General features: G+C 42.5%; 1 protein-coding gene across 3 annotated transcripts in view; it reads right to left on the bottom strand.

Moving 5' to 3' along the window:
• The window catches only part of RALY (RALY heterogeneous nuclear ribonucleoprotein), a 201,088-nt gene that overhangs the window by 121,079 nt on the left and 55,939 nt on the right, over positions 1-24,070 (bottom strand). The gene's annotated exons all lie outside the window — the stretch shown is intronic.

Genomic DNA, 24,070 nt, shown 5'->3' on the forward strand with positions numbered 1-24,070 from the left:
CTATTCCAATGGAGTAACTGGACAAAACAGAATGTTGGAGGCCATGAGGACTGGGTTGAGGACCTCTGCTCTACCATAATGTAGGTGAAGGCTCATGGGATGAGTATATCAGTCTCTGAGAAGTCCCCAACCCAGTCCTCAAGGCCATCAACAGTCCAGGATTTGATTTGTTCCTTGTTCTATTCCAATGGAGTAACTGGACAAAACAAAATGTTGGAGGCCTTGAGGACTGGGTTGGGGACCTCTGCTCTACAATGATGGTGGTGGAGACTTAGTGGATGAGTATGACTGTCTCTGAGAAGTCCCCAACCCAGTTCTCAAGGCCATCAACAGTCCATGATTTATTTTTTCCTTGGTCTATTCCAATGGAGTAACTGGACAAAACAGAATGTTGGTGGCTATGAGGACTGGGTTGGGGACCTCTGCTCTACCAAGATGGGAGTGAAGACTCAACAGATAAGTATATAGGTGTCTGAGAAGTCCCCAACCCAGTTCTCAAGGCCATCAACAGTCCATGATTTATTTTTTCCTTGTTCTATTCCAATGGAGTAACTGGACAAAACACAATGTTGGAGGCCTTTAGGACTGGGTTGGGGACCTCTGCTCTACAATGATGGTGGTATAGACGTGGTGGATGAGTATACCAGTCTCTGAGAAGTCCCCAACCCAGTCCTCAAGGCTATCAACAGTCCAGGATTTAATGTTTTCCTTGGTCTATTAAAATGGAGTAACTGCAACCTAGAAAAAAGTCCTGTATACTGTGGTCTAAATAAGATTGGGGAAAACCCAAAACAACAACTAAATAACCTATAAATACGCCACTACAGCGTATAGGGTAAACCCACTAAGAGTAAAAATAAATAAGAAAATATTAATCTAATAAATCCAATAAACATCAAGTTAATAAATATAGTTTTATTTTACAAAAAAAGTACATATATCATACACAAATGAAAAATAATAATATATAGCTATATAGCATACATAAAAATAATGATAATCAATAGCGCAATTTGATAATGTGTATAATTAATTAATAAAAATATATAAAATGAGCTTAAAAAATGCAAAAGATAGCAGGGATGGGAAAAAGATGTAAACAAGAAAGATGTAAATGTGGGGGTCAATTGATCACCAATGGATCATAAAAACACCTGTTGCTATAAAATACGTGCAATGTGACAATATATTTAAAACATAAAAAGTGTATTTAACCTTATAAAATACAAGTATGCATAAAGTGCAATGTGCAACACAAAAATATATGTGTATGAGATAAATACAATAAAGCAGTGCAAGAAGAACAAAATAAATACGGTGCTAAGAGTGAAGGTGTCAGAATGTAAATACTTGACCCCACATGTAAAAAGAAGGTAGGTTCCACGTCCCTGCGATCACCTCCAACGCGTTTCACCGTGACCGGCTTTATCAAGGAGTATGCATATACTGGATAAGAGTGAAGATATATAGGGTATTCAATAAAGAAACTATTAACACACCTGTAGTATCGGGAGGCGCCACAGCTAACTACCGGAAGTGACCTACAACGCCAAGGATCTCTAGTGTCTAATATGAAAGAACGCACGGGCTACACCAAAATGGCGCCGACACCGTTCCTGCGCATGCGCGTCTACATAAGGAATAATAGGAGGAACAGAGGCTCTGAAAAGATGGCGTCCGTGGTCTACACTGCGCACCAGGAGCAGCGGGACTGGATGGTTAATGTGATATATATTTTTATTATTATGGTCCCGGATCAGCTCGTAATTTATTATTTATTTTGTTCTTCTTGCACTGCTTTATTGTATTTATCTCATACACATATATTTTTGTGTTGCACATTGCACTTTATGCATACTTGTATTTTATAAGGTTAAATACACTTTTTATGTTTTAAATGTATTGTCACATTGCACGTATTTTATAGCAACAGGTGTTTTTATGATCCATCGGTGATCAATTGACCCCCACATTTACATCTTTCTTGTTTACATCTTTTTCCCATCCCTGCTATCTTTTGCATTTTTTAAGTTCATTTTATATATTTACATATATATATTTTTTATTAATTAATTATACACATTATCAAATTGCGCTATTGATTATCATTATTTTTATGTATGTTATATAGCTATATATTATTATTTTTTCATTTGTGTATGATATATGTACTTTTTTTGTAAAATAAAACTATATTTATTAACTTGATGTTTATTGGATTTATTAGTTTTATTAATATTTATTAATATTTTCTTATTTATTTTATTATATACATTTTTTACTCTTAGTGGGTTTACCCTATACGCTGTAGTGGCGTATTTATAGGTTATTTAAAATGGAGTAACTGGACAAAACAGAATGTTGATGGCCTTGAGGACTGGGTTGGGGACCTCTACTCTACCATGATGGGGTGAAGAATAAATGGCTGAGACGATCGGTCCCTGGGAGGTCGAGATGTATTTCTTGCACACTGATATAAATATTATTTATGGCCGTTTTGCTTGGAAACGAAGAAGATTTTTTCATGTTGATGCATTCATGCACACGCATTGGATCGGATGAAGCTGCAGATTTTACGGTGCAATCACTTTATTGACATCAGACAGGCCTTGTGGATCCGGTGTGCGTGAATTCACTCTTAGGCTGCGTTTGCACAGAACCTTCAGCATGTACATGTTACAGTGTCCCCATCATCGGACCCCTGCAATATCACACTCCCTATCCCAAGAAAAGGGCATAACTTAAGTTGGAATACCCCTTTTACATATTTTTAAAACAATGTTTCTAATCTTTTCTAATTTTAGTTCTGCACAGATCACTTAACAGCAGTGTTCTCCTTATCGGCAGAACAGTGACAGATTACATCAGTATATAGATAAAATGGGATTAGGCCATTCACAATAGGTGACACCAGTATATAGATGAGATGGGATCAGGGCATTCACAATAGGTGACACCAGTATATAGATAAGATGGGATCAAGAAATTCACAATAGATTACACCAGTGTATAGATAAGATGGGCTCAGGTCATACACAATAGGTGACACCAGTATAAAGATAACATGGGAGCAAGGAATTCAGAATAGATGACACCAGTATTTACTGTAGATAACAAGGTATCAGACTATTCACAATAGGTGACACCAGTATATAGATAAGATGGAATCAGACCATTCACAATAGGTGACACTAGTATATAGATAAGATGGAATCAGACGATTCACAATAGCTGACACCAGTATATAGATAAGATGGGCTCAGGTCATACACAATAGGTGACACCAGTATATAGATAAGATGGGATCAGACCATTCACAATAGGTGACACCAGTATATAGATAAGATGGGATCAGACCATTCACAATAGGTGACACTAGTATATAGATAAGATGGAATCAGACCATTAACAATAGCTGACACCAGTATATAGATAAGATGGGCTCAGGTCATACACAATAGGTGACACCAGTATATAGATAAGATGGGATCAGACCATTCACAATAGGTGACACTAGTATATAGATAAGATGGAATCAGACCATTCACAATAGGTGACACTAGTATATAGATAAGATGGGATCAGACCATTCACAATAGATGACACCAGTATATAAAAAAGATGGGATAAAACCATTCACACTAGATGACACCAGTATATAGATTAGATGGGATCAAACAATTCACAATAGGTGGCACTAGTATGTAGATAAGATGGGATCAGACCATTCACAATAGGTGGCACTAGTATGTAGATAAGATGGGATCAGACCATTAAAAATGGGTGACACCAGTATATAGGTAATAAGGGATTGGGCCATTCACAAAAGGTGACACCATTATATAGATAAAATGGGTTCTATATCGTCACCATATATAGTCATAACCCTACTGCCACCATATATAGCAATACAGGGAAATAAACAACAGGAGCTTCAAAGAAGCGGCGATTCCATAGCCCAGTGTTGTGAATCCCTTAGGATGTAGGAGGGTATTGATCTGATTTTAAGAACAAAAAAGACGACAACGTAGGGTTAAGTTTTATATTTTGTGTATTTAAAGTGCTTTTTGTTTATTGTTTATGAATTGTAATGGATTTTATTAAAGGGGAACTCTAAAGGGAAAAAAAACTCTAATCAACTGGCTCCATAAAGTTCTACAGATTTGTAAATTAGTTCCATATAATAATATTAATCCTTCCAGTACTTATCAGCTGCTATATGCTCCACAGGAAGTTATGTAGTTCTTTTCAGTCTGACCACAGTGCTCTCTGCTGACACCTCTGTCCATGTCAGGAATTGTTTAGAGCAGGAGCAAATCCCCATAGCAAACCTCTCCTGCTCTGGACAGTTCCTGAAATGGACAGAGGTGTCAGCAGAGAGCACTGTGGTCAGACTGAAAAGAACTACACAACTTCCTGTGGAGCATAAAGAAGCTGATAAGTACTGGAAGGATTAAGATTTATGCATAGTAATTTACAAATCTCTAGTAGTTCATCCTCCCCCTCCCTGTAAATAAAGAAGATAATAGAAGCTCAGCCTCCTCCTCCCTGTAAACAGAAAAGAAGATAGGAGCTAAGCCTCCCCCTCTATAAATAGAGAAGACAATAGTAGCTCATCATCCCTGTAGATAGAGAAAGCAATAGGAGCTCAGCCTCCTCCTCCGTGTATAGTAAAGACAACAGGAGCTCAGCCTCCTCCTCCTCCGTGTAGATAGTAAAGACAATAGGAGCTCAGCCTACTCCTCCCTGTAAATAGAGAAGACAATAGGAGCTCAACCTCCCCATCCCTATAGATTGAGAAGACCAAAGGAGCTCAACCTCCCCATTCCTGTAGATAGAGTAGACAACAAGAGCTCAGCCTCCCCCTCCCTGTAGATAGAGAAGACATATGAGCTCAGCCTCCCCCTCCCTGTAGATAGAGAAGACAATAGGAGCTAAGCCTCCCCCTCCCTTTAAATAGAGAATGCAATAGTAGCTCATCCTCCCCGTAGATAGAGAAAACAATATGAACTCAATCTCCCCATCCCAGTAGATAGAGAAGATAATAAGAGCTTAGCCTCCCCTCCCTGTAGATAGAGAAGACAAAAGGAGCCCAGCTTTCTCCTCCCTGTAGATAGAGAAGACAATAGGAGCTCAGTCTTCTCCCCGTAAATAGAGAAGACTATATGAGCTCAGTCTCCTCCTCCCTGTAGATAGGGAAGACAATAGGAGCTCGGCCTTCCCCTCCCTGTAGATAGAGAAGACAATAGAAGCTCAGTTTCCCCCTTCCTGTAGATAGAGAAGACAAAAGAAGCTTAGCCTCCCCTCTCTGTAGAAAGAGAAGACAATCGGAACTCAGACTACACCTCCCTTGTGGAATGACCTTTGCAAAGGTCACAGAGCATGTCCAATAACATTTCCCATTCCTATGAGAGGGGCAGCTCCTGTCTAATGTTGCTGGTGTCCATGGGGCTTGCTGTAACAGTGTGTGTTAGTAGCCGGCTTGTACGCTAGGCTCCCCGCCACTGCGGGTTATACACACATCGCTAGGATTTATCCCAGATAGGCGCCATAACTGTTGCGTCCGGGTCCTGTCATCTATATGCTGTATAGAGTACTAGTGCATGACATCTAGCACGCTCTTCTCAGGGGTCGCTATTGTATCAAGCTACCCCTGATGTTAATTACTATATGCAATGACTGTATTGTTCTATGCCAGTTAGCCCCTGGTGAGGTCACATGTAACAATGTGCTGAAACGCGTTGGGCAGAGCTAGTAATTCTATCTAATTATCTATTACCAGCATACAATTTAATTAGGCTTTTGCATCTGTGGGGCAATCTCTACATATGCAATTTTAACAGCCTTGTTTGTGTCTATCTTGAGTAACAGGGCTGACATTTTTGCCCTGTCACTTATCTATACATCACTTTGTTTAATCAGTGTGTTTTAACCTATATATTAAAAGCTATGTTTTATTAGCACCTATATTTTTTCTCTCCCCCCTATTATCATTTGTATATTCCTTGGGAGTTGTATATACTAGGTAGTGGACACCATTACCTGTCCACAAGATTATTAGCTTGCTGTAACAGAGCAGAATAGAGGGAGGAGGATGCTAAGTGTCAGTCAGAGGGTGCTAAGTGTCAGTCAGAGGGTGCTAAGTGTCGGTCAGAGGGTGCTAAGTGTCGGTCAGAGGGTGCTAAGTGTCAGTCAGAGGGTGCTAAGTGTCGGTCAGAGGGTGCTAAGTGTCAGTCAGAGGGTGCTAAGTGTCAGTCAGAGGGTGCTAAGTGTCGGTCAGAGGGTGCTAAGTGTCAGTCAGAGGGTGCTAAGTGTCGGTCAGAGGGTGCTAAGTGTCGGTCAGAGGGTGCTAAGTGTCAGTCAGAGGGTGCTAAGTGTCAGTCAGAGGGTGCTAAGTGTCGGTCAGAGGGTGCTAAGTGTCAGTCAGAGGGTGCTAAGTGTCGGTCAGAGGGTGATAAGTGTCGGTAAGAGGGTGCTATGTGTCAGTCAGAGGGTGCTAAGTGTCGGTAAGAGGGTGCTAAGTGTCAGTCAGAGGGTTCTAAGTGTCGGTCAGAGGGTGCTAAGTGTCGGTAAGAGGGTGCTAAGTGTCAGTCAGAGGGTGCTAAGTGTCGGTCAGAGGGTGCTAAGTGTCGGTCAGAGGGTGCTAAGTGTCAGTCAGAGGGTGCTAAGTGTCGGTCAGAGGGTGCTAAGTGTCAGTCAGAGGGTGCTAAGTGTCAGTCAGAGGGTGCTAAGTGTCGGTCAGAGGGTGCTAAGTGTCGGTCAGAGGGTGCTAAGTGTCGGTCAGAGGGTGCTAAGTGTCGGTCAGAGGGTGCTAAGTGTCGGTCAGAGGGTGCTAAGTGTCGGTCAGAGGGTGCTAAGTGTCGGTCAGAGGGTGCTAAGTGTCGGTCAGAGGGTGCTAAGTGTCGGTCAGAGGGTGCTAAGTGTCAGTCAGAGGGTGCTGTCAGTCAGAGGGTGATAAGTGTCGGTCAGAGGGAGCTAAGTGTCGGTCAGAGGGTGCTAAGAGTCGGTCAGAGGGTGCTAAGTGTTGGTCAGAGGGTGCTAAGTGTCCTTATAATGTGGAAGATCAGATCAATCATTAAAGGGTGCCTCTCATCAAATAAACTTTTGATATATTTTAGATTAATGAGTGTTGAATAACTTTCTTTCTATTGTATTTTCCCTGATCAGTCCTGTCAGCAAGCATTTCAGACTCATGCTGGAGTCCTAAACACTCAGAGCTGCCAGCCTGCTTTGTTCACAGCCAAACAGACTGTGAACAATGCAGACTGGCAGCTCGTAGTGTTTAGGACTCCAGCATGAGTCTGAAATGCTTGCTGCCAGGACTGGTAGGGAGACCCCTAGTGGTCATTTCTTCAAAGTGGAAAATTAAATAGAAAGAAGCAGATTTTTTAATAACATGAAATTGTAAAGTTATTCTGCATACATTAATCTATAATATATCAAAAGTTTTTTTGATGAGAGATACCCTTTAATTCTGCAAGAATACAGACTTCTTCTAATCCCAGCCAAACCAGTTAAGACACTTGAACTATAATTATATCAGGGTGAAGCGACACTTTTGATCACTTTTGTTGCGATTCCGTCGATACAGAACGACTTATGTATTGATTTGTTTTGTTTCATGAAGGACGGCGGCCATTTAGTTATAACGAAGTAGAAATCTTACCGTCGGTTTTTACACAATAATCGTATGGGGCGCCACATAGTGCAGCTTTAGTTAGGAAGTGATGCTCTGCGCTTTTCCTTGTCAACCATTTAATTAGTGTTTCCCAACAAGTGTGCCTCCAGCTGTTATAAAACTACTACTCCCAGCATGCCTGCAGCTGTCCGGGCATGCTGGAAGTTGTAGTTTGGAAACAGCTGGAGGCACACCCGTGGGACAACACTGCATTATGCACTCATCGGCCACTAGTTGAATTGCTTGTTAGCACAAATATCTAATCGGCCAATCACATAGCAGCTACTAAATGCATTTAGACATGTATACATGGTCAAGACAACTTGATGAAGTTCAAACCCAGCATCAGAATGGGGAAGAAAGGGGATGAAAGTGACTGTGATCGTGACATGGTTGTTGGGGCCAGACGGGCCGGTCTGAGGATTCCACAATCTGCTGACCTACTGGGATTTTCACGCATAACCATCTCTAGGGTTTACACAGAACGGTCCGAAAAAGAGAAAATATCCAGTGAGCGGCTGTTGTGTGGAGGAAAATGACTTGGTGGTGTCAGAGGAGAATGGGCAGACTGGTTCCAGATGACTGAAAGGCGACAGTAACTCTAAAAACCACTGGTTACACCCAAGGTCTGCAGAATATCATCTCTGATCTCATAACATGTCCCATCTTGGAGCAGATGGGCTACAGCAGCGGAAGACCACACTGGGGGCCACTCCTGTCAGCTAAGAACAGGAAACTGAGGCTGCATGATGTCATCATGTCCATATGGAGGAACTGTGTGATGTCATCATGTCCATATGGAGGAACTGTGTGATGTCATCATGTCTATATGGGGGAACTGTGTGATGTCATCATGTCTATATGGGGGAACTGTGTGATGTCATCATGTCTATATGGGGGAACTGTGTGATGTCATCATGTCTATATGGAGGAACTGTGTGATGTCATCATGTCCATATGGAGGAACTGTGTGATGTCATCATGTCCATATGGAGAAACTGTGTGATGTCATCATGTCCATATGGAGGAACTGTGTGATGTCATCATGTCCATATGGAGGAACTGTGTGATGTCATCATGTCCATATGGAGAACTGTGTGATGTCATCATGTCCATATGGAGGAACTGTGTGATGTCATCATGTCTATATGGGGGAACTGTGTGATGTCATCATGTCTATATGGGGGAACTGTGTGATGTCATCATGTCCATATGGAGGAACTGTGTGATGTCATCATGTCCATATGGAGGAACTGTGTGATGTCATCATGTCCATATGGAGAACTGTGTGATGTCATCATGTCCATATGGAAGAACTGTGTGATGTCATCATGTCCATATGGAGGAACTGTGTGATGTCATCATGTCTATATGGGGGAACTGTGTGATGTCATCATATCTATATGGAGAACTGTGTGATGTCATCATGTCCATATGGGGGAACTGTGTGATGTCATCATGTCCATATGGAGGAACTGTTTGATGTCATCATGTCCATATGGAGGAACTGTGTGATGTCATCATGTCCATATGGGGGAACTGTGTGATGTCATCATGTCCATATGGAGGAACTGCGTGATGTCATCATGTCCATATGGAGGAACTGCGTGATGTCATCATGTCCATATGGAGGAACTGTTTGATGTCATCATGTCCATATGGAGGAACTGTGTGATGTCATCATGTCCATATGGGGGAACTGTGTGATGTCATCATGTCCATATGGAGGAACTGCGTGATGTCATCATGTCCATATGGGGGAACTGCGTGATGTCACCATGTCCATATGGAGGAACTGTGTGATGTCATCATGTCCATATGGAGGAACTGTGTGATGTCATCATGTCCATATGGGGGAACTGTGTGATGTCATCATGTCTATATGGGGGAACTGTGTGATGTCATCATGTCCATATGGGGGAACTGTGTGATGTCATCATGTCCATATGGAGGAACTGTGTGATGTCATCATGTCCATATGGAGGAACTGTGTGATGTCATCATGTCCATATGGAGGAACTGTGTGATGTCATCATGTCCATATGGAGGAACTGTGTGATGTCATCATGTCCATATGGAGGAACTGTGTGATGTCATCATGTCCATATGGAGGAACTGTGTGATGTCATCATGTCCATATGGAGGAATTGTGTGATGTCATCATGTCTATATGGAGGAACTGTGTGATGTCATCATGTCTATATGGAGGAACTGTGTGATGTCATCATGTCTATATGGAGGAACTGTGTGATGTCATCATGTCCATATGGAGGAACTGTGTGATGTCATCATGTCCATATGGAGGAACTGTGTGATGTCATCATCTCTATATGGAGAACTGTGTGATGTCCTCATGTCCATATGGGGAAACTGTGTGATGTCATCATGTCCATATGGAGGAACTGTGTGATGTCATTATGTCCATATGGAGGAACTGTGTGATGTCATCATGTCTATATGGACGAACTGTGTGATGTCATCATGTCCATATGGGGGAACTGTGTTATGTCATCATGTCCATATGGGGGAACGGTGTGATGTCATCATGTCTATATGGGGGAACTGTGTGATGTCATCATGTCTATATGGAGAACTGTGTGATGTCATCATGTCCATATGGAGGAACTGTGTGATGTCATCATGTCCATATGGAGGAACTGTGTGATGTCATCATGTCCATATGGGGGAACTGTGTGATGTCATCATGTCTATATGGAGGAACTGTGTGATGTCATCATGTCCATATGGGGGAACTGTGTGATGTCATCATGTCCATATGGAGGAACTGTGTGATGTCATCATGTCCATATGGGGGAACTGTGTGATGTCATCATGTCTATATGGGGGAACTGTGTGATGTCATCATGTCTATATGGAAGAACTGTGTGATGTCATCATGTCTATATGGAGGAACTGTGTGATGTCATCATGTCCATATGGAGAACTGTGTGATGTCATCATGTCTATATGGAGAACTGTGTGATGTCATCATGTCCATATGGAGGAACTGTGTGATGTCATCATGTCTATATGGAGAACTGTGTGATGTCATCATGTCTATATGGAGGAACTGTGTGATGTCATCATGTCTATATGGAGGAACTGTGTGATGTCATCATGTCCATATAGAGGAACTGTGTGATGTCATCATGTCTATATGGAGGAACTGTGTGATGTCATCATGTCTATGTTAATCAAAGTCTCTGAGGAATGTGTTCAGCACCTTGAAGAAAGTATGATGGGGGTCCTGTGGCTAGCACGGTGGGCCTAGTGGCCAGTGAGTGTGTAATCTACAAACACAAAGTAGGGAAGACTAAATGAAGGATCTGCTGATGGTGGTTCAGTAGGTTCTTCTCCTCGTCCTCCCTTTGTATGGTGATCTACAATCCCATATATCTATGTCTGGTCACTCAATACTCGGTGACGTATATCTATAGATTTTTCAATGTTGTCATATAATGGGACAGAAGAGGAGAACGCTGCTGAACCCCCCTGAACTCTCAATGGGGATTTTATTTGTTCCTGGCATCTTCTAGTCATTAGGAAGTCAGCGATAATGGCGCAGTCTCGTAGTCTCTGCTGCCGAGTCAAGATCTTAGAGATGGAGAGAGATGGATATTGACTGGTGGCTGTAGATAAGTGCTGCCCGGCGGTGAGCCGCCTCCTATAATCATCCAATATGAAGAGGGATCTTCTGCAGCATCGCAGCGGTGGAATGATAGATGAGCAGGAAATATCTGAAGACCAGCTGGGTCCGGCACACCATCACTGATGGCAAACACTAATTAATCCCCGGTGTAATCGCCGGTCCGGCTCATTCATCAACGTCCCCAAAGAGTCCTACATAGAGAAGACGCTCGGCAGGGCGGTGGAGATGAGCGCGGTCAAGTCAATAACACTTCAAGGGACTCGCCAAGAGCCCCAGAAAATGAGTCGGCTTCTTTCTTAGCTTTATAGGGTCGTTCAGTAATAGCAGGAAATCCCCGGAGCACTCGCGGTAATTACGGATAATTCTTTCTGATTCCTTTTTTTGGGGATTAGATGGTTTTTTTTTCCCTCACAAAGAAGAAGTAGAACGTGCATCTGTCCAAACCCCAACTGATGGGACCCAAAGGAGCTTCGTCTCCAGGAAGCCAAACAGGCCTGAGGCTTTTTTCATTTTTTCGTATTCGAGACATCGTTCGAAGATATAAAAATCTTATATGAAGTAGTCTTTATAAACTCCCAACCCCTCCCCCCACATGACATGGAAGAAAGAAAACACGTCCAGAGACTCCTAGAATGAATTCCATGGGACGCTGGATATAGTTTCTTTATATTGATGTGGTCACGCACCGGATCGGGAGGAGCTCTGCTTTGGTTCTAAGCTGTGGGAGATTAGCTCAGTAGGGATGGACAAACTGCAGTAAACACCAGTCAGAGGAAGTGCCACAGTTCACAGTCAGGGTTTCTCCTGCTCTTTATGGTCCCAAAACAATATCCAGCCATATTCACATTGACACAAAACAACAAAACCGGCACTGACTACACACTTTAATTGGCCCTCACTATACAAATGGCTTACTACCGGCCACTTGACAAAACAAATTTGAAGTTCATTGTCCAACAGAGGGTCAGCTTCATTAGCAGACCTATTCTTCAGCTGGCTTTTACAGCCAGTGATGAGCTGTCTTCAGTACCTGTGCTGATCTGGGCTATTGTAGAAAACCTGATAAGGCCTTGGAAGCAGAATGAAAAGCCCCACTGCCAATCCTGTCTTTCATTCCATAAAAATCCAGGCTGGGAAATAGGATTTGCTGGAGACTTTTGGTATCTCCTGTATTTCCCGTATCTTACCCAGCTTTGCCTTGGGTACCTTGGGAGAATATAGTGACCCCCGACCAACATTCCTGTCACTGTCACACAACGCGCATTATTATGTCATGGGTCTAAGTTATATGGACCTATATCAGTGGTCTCAAACTGTGGCCCTCCACATGTTGCATACCTTCAACTCCCAGTTTCTCCTGCTCTTTATGGTCCCAAAACAATAGGAGCTCGGCTTTGGTTCCAAGCTGTGGGAGATTAGCTCAGTAGAGATGGACAAACTGCAGTAAACACCAGTCAGAGGAAGTGCCACAGTAGTTCACATTCAAGGTTTCTCCTGCTCTTTATGGCCCCAAAACAATATACAGCCGTATTCACATTGACACAAAACAACAAAACCGGCACTGACTACACACTTTAACTGGCCCTCACTATACAAGTGGCTTACTACCGGCCACTTGACAAAACAAACTTGAAGTTCATTTCTCAATGGAGAGTGAGATTCCTATCAGCTTCATTAGCTGACTAACCTACAGCTGGTTTTAACAGCCAGCGATTAGCTGTCTTCAGTACCTGTGCTGATCTGGACTATTGTAGAAAACCTGATAAGGCCTTGGAAGCAGAATGAAAAGCCCCACTGCCAATCCTGTCTTTAATTCCATAAAAATCCAGGCCGGAAAATAGGATTTCCTAGAGACTTTTGGTATCTCTTGTATTTCCGTATCTCACCCAGCTTTGCCTTGGGTACCTTGGGGAAATATAGTGACCCCCGACCACCATTTCTGTCACTGAATCACAACATGCATTACTATGTCACCGGTGTAAGTTATATGGACCTATATCAGTGGTCTCAAACTTTGGCCCTCCAGATGTTGCAAAACTTCAACTCCCAGCATGCCCGGACAGCCAACGGCTGTCCGGGCATGCTGGGAGTTGAAGTTTTGCAACATCTGGAGGGCCACAGTTTGAGACCACTGGCCTATATTAAAGTGGTACTCCGCTGGAAAACTTTTTTCTTTTTACATCAACTGATGCCAGAAAGTAAAACAGATTTGTAAATTACTTCCATTAAAAATTCTTAATCCTGTATACTACAGAGGAAATGCTTTTCTTTTTGGATTTATTTTCTGTCACGATCACAGTGCTCTCTGCTGACACCTCTGTTCATGTCAGGAACTATCCAGAGCAGGAGAAAATCCCCATAGCAAACATAGGCTGCTCTGGACAGTTCCTAAAATGGACAGAGGTGTCAACAGAGAGCACTGTGGTCAGACAGAAAAGAAATCCCAAAAGACTGGAAAGAACTACACAACTTTCTGTGGAGCATACAGCAGCTGATAAGTACTGGAAGTATTGAGATTTTTAAATAGAAGTCATTTACAAATCTGTATAATGTTCTGGCATGAACTGATGTTAAAAAATAAAACAAAAATCCAGCGGAGTACCCCTTTAAGGGGTTAACTCAATTATTCTCCCTCCTTACATTAAACAACTCCTTATGTGAAGCCCAGAGCCTGCGCGGTGAACATTCTCCCCCATGTCTGTGCTTCGCTCCTCTATGTCCCCGGGCGATGGAGCAGATACGGCCCCGGTGACATTTCTGGTATCTGCAGGTGGGGGGCCCGGGCCCCGTCTGACTGATTCGGCCTCTTGTTTCTTCCCATCTGACATGACATTAATTGCTGTTAAATATTCTTATCTCCTTCACACAGCTCCCTGCAGAAAGGTCAGCGTCTTACAGGAGGACGGGAGCCGATCTGTCAGCGCTCAGAACGTCAAGTCAGAAATGTACGGAGTCTATAGCCGGCCCTAATGGTGGGGGCCCCGGACGGTCCTAGAAACATAGAAAGTGGGGGCAGAGAAGAAGCATCCGGCTCATCTAGTCTGCCCAATAATCTGAATACTATGTATAGTCCCTGGCACCATATTGTATGAAGGATAGCCTTATGCCTATCTCTATCTTATATGAAGGATAGCCTTATGCCTATCTCTATCTTATATGAAGGATAGTCTTATACCTATCTCTATCTTATATGAAGGATAGCCTTATGTCTATCTTATATGGAGGATAGCCTTATACCTATCTCTATCTTATATGAAGGATAGCCTTATACCTATCTCTATCTTATATGAAGGATAGCCTTATGTATATCTCTATCTTATATGAAGGATAGCCTTATACCTATCTCTATCTTATATGAAGGATAGCCTTATACCTATCTCTATCTTATATGAAGGATAGCCTTATGTATATCTCTATCTTATATGAAGGATAGCCTTATACCTATCTCTATCTTATATGAAGGATAGCCTTATACCTATCTCTATCTTATATGAAGGATAGCCTTATGTATATCTCTATCTTATATGAAGGATAGCCTTATACCTATCTCTATCTTATATGAAGTATAGCCTTATACCTATCCCTATCTTATATGAAGGATAGCCTTATGTATATCTCTATCTTATATGAAGGATAGCCTTATACCTATCTCTATCTTATATGAAGGATAGCCTTATACCTATCTATCTGATATGAAGGGTAGCCTTATGCTTATCTCTATCCTATATGAAGTATAGCCTTATACCTATCTCTATTTTATATGAAGGATAGCCTTATACCTATCTCTATCTTATATGAAGGATAGCCTTATGTATATCTCTATCTTATATAAAGGATAGCCTTATACCTATCCCTATCTTATCTGAAGGATAGCCTTATACCTATCCCTATCTTATATGAAGGATAGCCTTATGTATATCTCTATCTTATATGAAGGATAGCCTTATGTATATCTCTATCTTATATGAAGGATAGCCGTATGTATATCTCTATCTTATATGAAGGATAACCTTATACCTATCCCTATCTTATATGAAGGATAGCCTTATACCCATTCCTATCTTATATGAAGGATAGCCTTATACCTATCCCTATCTTATATGAAGGATAGCCTTATGTATATCTCTATCTTATATGAAGGATAGCCTTATGCCTATCCCTATCTTATATGAAGGATAGCCGTATGTATATCTCTATCTTATATGAAGGATAACCTTATACCTATCCCTATCTTATATGAAGGATAGTCTTATGCCTATCCCTATCTTATATGAAGGATAACCTTATACCCATCTCTATCTTATATGAAGGATAGCCTTATACCTATCCCTATCTTATATGAAGGATAGCCTTATACCTATCCGTATCTTATATGAAGGATAGCCTTATGCCTATCCCTATCTTATATGAAGGATAGCCTTATGTATATCTCTATCTTATATGATGGATAGCCTTATGCCTATCCCTATCTTATATGAAGGATAGCCATATGTATATCTCTATCTTATATGAAGGATAACCTTATACCTATCCCTATCTTATATGAAGGATAGTCTTATACCTATCCCTATCTTATATGAAGGATAGCCTTATGCCTATCCCTATCTTATATGAAGGATAGCCTTATGCCTATCTCTATCTTATATGAAGGATAGCCTTATGCCTATCCCTATCTTATATGAAGGATAGCCTTATACCTATCTCTATCATATATGAAGGATAGCCTTATGTCTATCCCTATTTTATATGAAGGATAGCCCTATGCCTATCCCTATCTTATATGGTGAATAGCCTTACGCCTATCTCTGTCTTATATCGAGGATAGCCTTATGCCTATCCCTATTATATATGAAGTATAGCCTTATGCCTATCCCTATCTTATATGAAGGATAGCCTTATACCTATCTCTATCATATATGAAGGATAGCCTTATGTCTATCCTTATTTTATATGAAGGATAGCCCTATGCCTATCCCTATCTTATATGGTGAATAGCCTTACGCCTATCTCTGTCTTATATCGAGGATAGCCTTATGCCTATCCCTATTATATATGAAGTATAGCCTTATGCCTATCCCTATTATATATGAAGGATAGCCTTATGCCTACATCCCTGTTATAAATCTTTGTGCCTACATCCCTGTTATAAATCCCTGTTATAAGGATAGCCTTATACCTATCTCTATCTTATATGAAGGATAGCCTTATACCTATCTCTATCTTATATGAAGGATAGCCTTATACCTATCCCTATCTTATATGAATGATAGCCTTCTGTATATCTCTATCTTATATGAAGGATAGCCTTATACCTATCCCTATCTTATATGAAGGATAGCCTTATACCTATCTCTATCTTATATGAAGGATAGCCTTATACCTATCTCTATCTTATATGAAGGATAGCCTTATACCTATCTCTATCTTATATGAAGGATAGCCTTATACCTATCTCTATCTTATATGAAGGATAGCCTTATGTATATCTCTATCTTATATGAAGGATAGCCTTATACATATCCCTATCTTATCTGAAGGATAGCCTTATACCTATCCCTATCTTATATGAAGGATAGCCTTATGTATATCTCTATCTTATCTGAAGGATAGCCTTATGTATATCTCTATCTTATATGAAGGATAGCCGTATGTATATCTCTATCTTATATGAAGGATAACCTTATACCTATCCCTATCTTATATGAAGGATAGCCTTATACCCATTCCTATCTTATATGAAGGATAGCCTTATACCTATCCCTATCTTATATGAAGGATAGCCTTATGTATATCTCTATCTTATATGAAGGATAGCCTTATGCCTATCCCTATCTTATATGAAGGATAGCCGTATGTATATCTCTATCTTATATGAAGGATAACCTTATACCTATCCCTATCTTATATGAAGGATAGTCTTATACCTATCCCTATCTTATATGAAGGATAACCTTATACCTATCTCTATCTTATATGAAGGATAGCCTTATACCTATCCCTATCTTATATGAAGGATAGCCTTATACCTATCCGTATCTTATATGAAGGATAGCCTTATGCCTATCCCTATCTTATATGAAGGATAGCCTTATGTATATCACTATCTTATATGATGGATAACCTTATGCCTATCCCTATCTTATATGAAGGATAGCCATATGTATATCTCTATCTTATATGAAGGATAACCTTATACCTATCCCTATCTTATATGAAGGATAGTCTTATACCTATCCCTATCTTATATGAAGGATAACCTTATACCTATCTCTATCTTATATGAAGGATAGCCTTACGCCTATCCCTATCTTATATGAAGGATAGCCTTATACCTATCTCTATCATATATGAAGGATAGCCTTATGTCTATCCCTATTTTATATGAAGGATAGCCCTATGCCTATCCCTATCTTATATGGTGAATAGCCTTACGCCTATCTCTGTCTTATATCGAGGATAGCCTTATGCCTATCCCTATTATATATGAAGTATAGCCTTATGCCTATCCCTATCTTATATGAAGGATGGCCTTATACCTATCTCTATCATATATGAAGGATAGCCTTATGTCTATCCCTATTTTATATGAAGGATAGCCCTATGCCTATCCCTATCTTATATGGTGAATAGCCTTACGCCTATCTCTGTCTTATATCGAGGATAGCCTTATGCCTATCCCTATTATATATGAAGGATAGCCTTATGCCTACATCCCTGTTATAAATCTTTGTGTCATCAGCAAAAAGACTTTGAGACCTTCTGCAATATCCCTAATAAAGATATTAAACAAAATAGGCCCCAGTACAGATCCCTGAGGCCCCCACTGGTTACAAGACCTCACTCTGAATATTCTCCATGGATACAACCCTCTGTTGTCCCTCAGCCACTGCCTAATCCACTACACAATATGGAGTCCAAGCTCAAAGACTGCAGTTTATTGATGTCTTGGACAGTATCTGAAGCCTAACTAAAATCTAGACAAGATCTCTCTCTTGCACCCTTTGCTAGTACACCGTAGTGCTCCTAGGATCCTGTCTTACCTATTGTTCCATATGATGGATTTGTCTGGATTTCTTTTTCTTAAAGGGGTACTCCGCCCCAGACATCTTATCCCCTATCCTCAGTGGCGAGACCCCCGCGATCTCGGCTGCGGCACCCAAGACATTTAGTGCACAGAGCGAACTTTGCTACATGCCGGATCACTGGTGATGCGGGGCGGAGGCTTGTGATGTCACAGTCACGCCCCACTCGTGACATCACGGCCATGCGTACTCATTGCAAATCTATGAGAGGGGGCGTGATGGCCGTGACGCCCCCCCATAGACTTGCTTTGAGGGGGCGTGGTCGTGACGTCATGAGCGGGGTGAGGCCTTGATGTCACGAGCCTCTGGCGCTAAACCCAATGCTCTAAACGAACGCTGGGTGCAGCACTGAGATCGCAGGAGTGCCCCTTTACATGATTTTTTTTATAGTGAATTGCTGTTATACATCGGGGGTAGGTAGTACTAACACCCAAATCCCTAGTGCCCGAGGGGGTCCCGGTGGCCCCTTTGTCACATTAGGTAACAGCAGTGCGATAGAAAATAAAAAATACTGGTCTGCAACAAATTCCGCTCGCGGATTATGTAGGTGTGAACGGACACTAACAAGAATGCTGAGAGGTGGTTACAATGTATCCAGTCCAGTCGCTATATTGATACAATGTAACAAATGATCAGAGGTTTCTGCTGCTATGGATGATGCTGATTCCCTCTCAGCCGTGAGACGTATCAGGTCTAGAGGGATTTCAGCCTCTGAATGTAAACAAGAATATTTGCATTCGGCAATACTGAACAGCTAAAACATAGAAATTCAGTCGAAAGTTGTTCACCCTTTTCTAGGTAATATCATATCAAAGCTTTAGATATATTAAAATAACAAAGCGGGAATTACGCACCTCTCCGATCCAGCATTGATCCCCCGATCAGGCTCCGGTCGGAACCCCAGTCTTTCTTTTGGAGCAGATGTCACATGACGGTCTCAGCCAATCGGCAGTCTCAGTGATCACGTGCCGTACTCTGGTCCTCATGGCTCTCATCACTGAGTGGTGATGCAGAACGTATGGCATGTTACCGCTAAGGCCCCTGATTGACAGCAGGGTCACATGACGTGTGGTTCAAAAGGAAGGCTGTGGGGGGGGACTGATGGGAGGATTAATGCTGGATCGGAGAGGGGAGTTACTGCTGCTTTGCTATTTTGAAGGGGTATTCCGCCCCTGGACATCTTATCCCCTCTTCAGAGGCCGGACCCCCCATGATCTCCGAGCCGGGACTCTGATGTTCTGAACATTTTGTTCAGAAAGCAGAGCTTCGGACAGCCATGGTCGTGATGTCACACCATGCCCCCTCCATTCATGTCTATGGAAGGGGGTGTGACAGCTGTCGAACCTCTCCCATAGACATGAATGGAGGGGGCATGGCGTAAAGTCATGACCATGGGCGACTAAAGATCATTATGTTCAGAATGCCAGGGGTCCCGACCCGGAGATTGCGGGGGTCCCAGTGGTCGGACCCCCGCAATCAGACATCTTATTCCCTATCCTTTGGAAACAGGTCAGCAATAAAGTTGTGGAGAAGTACAAAGCAGGATTAGGCTATAAAGAAAAATATCCCAAGCTTGGAACTCCTCACAGAGCACCAAAAATTCCATCAGCAGAGAATGGAAAGAATAAAGCACAATGGCAAAGCTACCAAGACAAGGTCGTCCACCCAAACAAGACGGGAAAGGAGAAAATTTTCAGAGAAGCAACCAAGAGGCCCATGGTGACTCTGGAAGAGCTGGGTAGGGCAACAGATGAGGTCCACAGGACAACTATTTGTCGTGTCCACCACAAATCCGGTCTTTATAAAAGAGTGTTGAGAAGAAAGTGTTGAAGGTGACCACAAGAAATACTGTTTTGAATTTGGGAAATTGAGATACACAGTGAACATGTGGGAGAAGGTTCTATGGTCAGATGAGACCAAATGTACAATGCTATATGTGGCAGAAACTCAACACTACCCATCACCCCGAACACACCATCACACCCAACACTGCTCATCACCCTGAGCACACCATCACACCCAACACTGCCCATCACCCTGAGCACACCATCACACCCAACACTGACCATCACCCTGAGCACACCATCACACCCAACACTGCTCATCACCCTGAGCACACCATCACACCCAACACTGACCATCACCCTGAGCACACCATCACACCCAACACTGCCCATCACCCTGAGCACACCATCACACCCATCACAACCGATCACCCTGAGCCACATCACACCCAACACTGCTCATCACCCTGAGCACACCATCACACCCAACACTGCTCATCACCCTGAGCACACCATCACACCCAACACTGCCCATCACCCTGAGCACACCATCACACCCAACACTGCCCATCACCCTGAGCACACCATCACACCCAACACTGCCCATCACCCTGAGCACACCATCACACCCATCACAACCGATCACCCTGAGCCACATCACACCCAACACTACCGATCAACCTGAGCCACATCACACCCAACACTGCTCATCACCCTGAGCACACCATCACACCCAACACTACCGATCACCCTGAGCACACCATCACACCCAACACTGCTCATCACCCTGAGCACACCATCACATCCAACACTGCACATCACTCTGAGCCACATCACACCCAACACTGCTCATCACCCTGAGCACACCATCACACCCAACACTGAACATCACCTTGAACACACCATCACACCCAACACTGCACATCACCCTGAGCACACCATCACACCCAACACTTCCGATCACCCTGAGCCCACCATCACACCCAACACTGCTCATCACCCTGAGCACACCATCACACCCAACACTGCTCATCACCCTGAGCACACCATCACACCCAACACTGCTCATCACCCTGAGCACACCATCACACACAACACTGCTCATCACCCTGAGCACACCATCACACACAACACTGCTCATCACCCTGAGCACACCATCACACCCAACACTGCTCATCCCCCTGAGCACACCATCACACACAACACTGCCCATAACCATGAGCACACTATCACACCCAACACTACCCATTACCATGAGCCCACCATTACACCCAACACCCATCAGTGGTCTTTAAACTGTGGCCAACGGCTCTCCAGGCATGCTGGGAGTTGTAGTTTTCCAACACCTAGATTCACCATGGTTAGGAAACACTGGGCTAGACAGTGACAGATTGGATCCTCTGGAGGAGGCAGACAGGCCTTTGGCTGTTCACACATGCTAGAAGTACATGGGGGGCTGAATACTAATGCAAGGTACTGTATATACTCTATTACAGCAGTAAATTGACTAGTCAGTCCTTAATTGCATTTAGTTGGACTATTGGAGTCATCTAACTGGAACCATCCCCACTAGATGCTCATGTGATGTATTGTAAACAGTCTGCCGGACGGCCACTTAAATGAATCTTTAATAGAGAACATTAAATGACCTCGGAACGGCCGCATTACTGGATTCAGAGGAAACACATTAGGACTTTCCAATGAGTCGGCTTTTTATATAGTCCGGCTTCTCTTAAAGGGCCACTAACCCAAAACGTGTTATATATGACAGCTACTATAGGATTCTTAGAAATATGGAAATAGTTCTTAATGCCTGTAGATAGGATGCAAAATATCTTCCCCAACTTGTATCAATAGCCATGGGCCACAGCTTGAAGCCTGCAGTGGTTGATGGCCGCTACCAAACGATCAACCCTTTAGATCCCGCACTCAAAGTCAATTGTGGGACCTAAGACTTGTAAAATACTCGAGAAGGCCCTTTGGCGGGGCTAATCGGGACCACTGCAGAATGATCGTGGGGTCACAATCAGCTGACATGATGGCCGGAGGGTCTCACCAGCCTCCGATCTTCTCTCTTCTTCTCTAGGTTGCATTGGCAGGCTAAAGAAGCAGAGCGCTGATAACACTGATTAATTCTATGCTAATGGCATATCATTGTTCAGTCTAAGCAATCTGAAGATTGCTTGTAATAGTCCCCTGTGGACTTGATTGATTTTTGTACTGCATTGAGACAAGGGACGAAATCCAATAGTGCTTATTCACCATCCCTCCATAGCACAAACACATCGTCGACGTAGCGAAGCCACGAGGGAGACAAAAAGACTTGATGTTCAAAAAACGCCATAGATGTTAGCTAAACTGGGGGCAATGGGATCGCCCAATGATGTTCCATCATCAAAACAAATCCTGACCAAACGAAAAAAAAAAATTGTGAACGCAAACTCAAGCAGCACCATAAGAAACACAATAATCCTGTTATCGAACAGTGGATTCCTAGATTCTTAATGCTGTGGAATGTTAGTATCTAAACTCTGGACGTCTAATGTACAAAGAAATTGTCCATCCTTAGAGTCCAAAGAATGAAAAAAGTATTCAAACCCTCTAAAAAATTGATTGGTCTCTTGAAAGCATCTTGGCCAATTTTTTTTTTCCAACTATGCCCAAGAATCACGAGAGGTTCCAACAGGGAACCCAAACCCGATACAATCGCATGTCATGGTGGACATTCATGATCCTTATCAACGTTAGGTAGCAAATACAAGACGGGGACCCTCGGGGACTCGACAGTCAGCGCCAAATGTGGATGTTTTTCTCAATGTCTCTAGAACATGGTATAATGGAGACCCATTATAGGGGAACATTTTTTATCTAGAACATAATCTGGAAAGAGATTGTGTGAACCGGCACCGATATGACTGCAAAATATAACCGTATGGTAATAGGAATATATATAGGCACTGTGAGAATTGGATGGTACTTAGGAAACCGCAATGTCCGGTGGTGCTCACGCTATAGTATATATAAGATATATATGCAGCCATGAGAAGAAAAGAAACGGTGCACTCACATAAAGACTGTATTCCAAGCAGGTAGGTAAGTAGGCGAACCCCAAATGGTATCTTCCATTCTCTAGCGAGGAGGCGGTAGATGATCCGGGGGGAGCCTCAGATGCGGTCACGGACCGTATCATGCCCACTGGCGCTTCGTCAGGCCGTGTACACGGCCTGACGAAGCGCCAGTGGGCGTGATACGGTCCGTGGCCGTTACATATCCCCATACTTTATTAAGGGTAGACTTTTCCTCGTCAGTTAATTTATAATCAGATACATGTTTATTATTAATATATTTATATATGTCTGCATTTAGGATTGCATCTAATTAGGAGCAGATACCAAGTGTATAGTAGATATTTATTTAGATCTCGTACCAGGTCCTAGTACACATGAGTAAGGCAGGTGGACCACGAAACGTGGCGAGTCAGGACTCATGGTATTTTAATGACTCTCTCAGTTTTTAATCTTTTTGTACAATGTACTGCACTTTATGAAAATAAAAGAAGATGGCAGTAAATGTTAAATGTTATGAAGAGCGATTGAATTAATCCTCTACGCTTCTGTTGGGAGCCTTTGATCTTAAAGGGGTACTCCAGTGGAAAACAATTTTTTTAAGATCATTTGGTGCCAGAAAGTTAAACAGATTTGTAAATTACTTCTGTTTAAAAATCTTAATCCTTCCAGTACTTATCAGCTGCAGTACAAAGGAAGTTCTTTTCTTTTTGAATTTATTTTTAGTCTGACCACAGTCCTCTCCGGTGACAGCTCTGTCCCTGTCAGGAACTGTCCAGAGTAGAAGCAAATAAAAATAAACATATTTGGTA

This window comes from Hyla sarda, chromosome 12 (genome assembly GCF_029499605.1).
Source record: "Hyla sarda isolate aHylSar1 chromosome 12, aHylSar1.hap1, whole genome shotgun sequence".
In the NCBI taxonomy this organism is placed as follows: Eukaryota; Metazoa; Chordata; class Amphibia; order Anura; family Hylidae; genus Hyla; species Hyla sarda.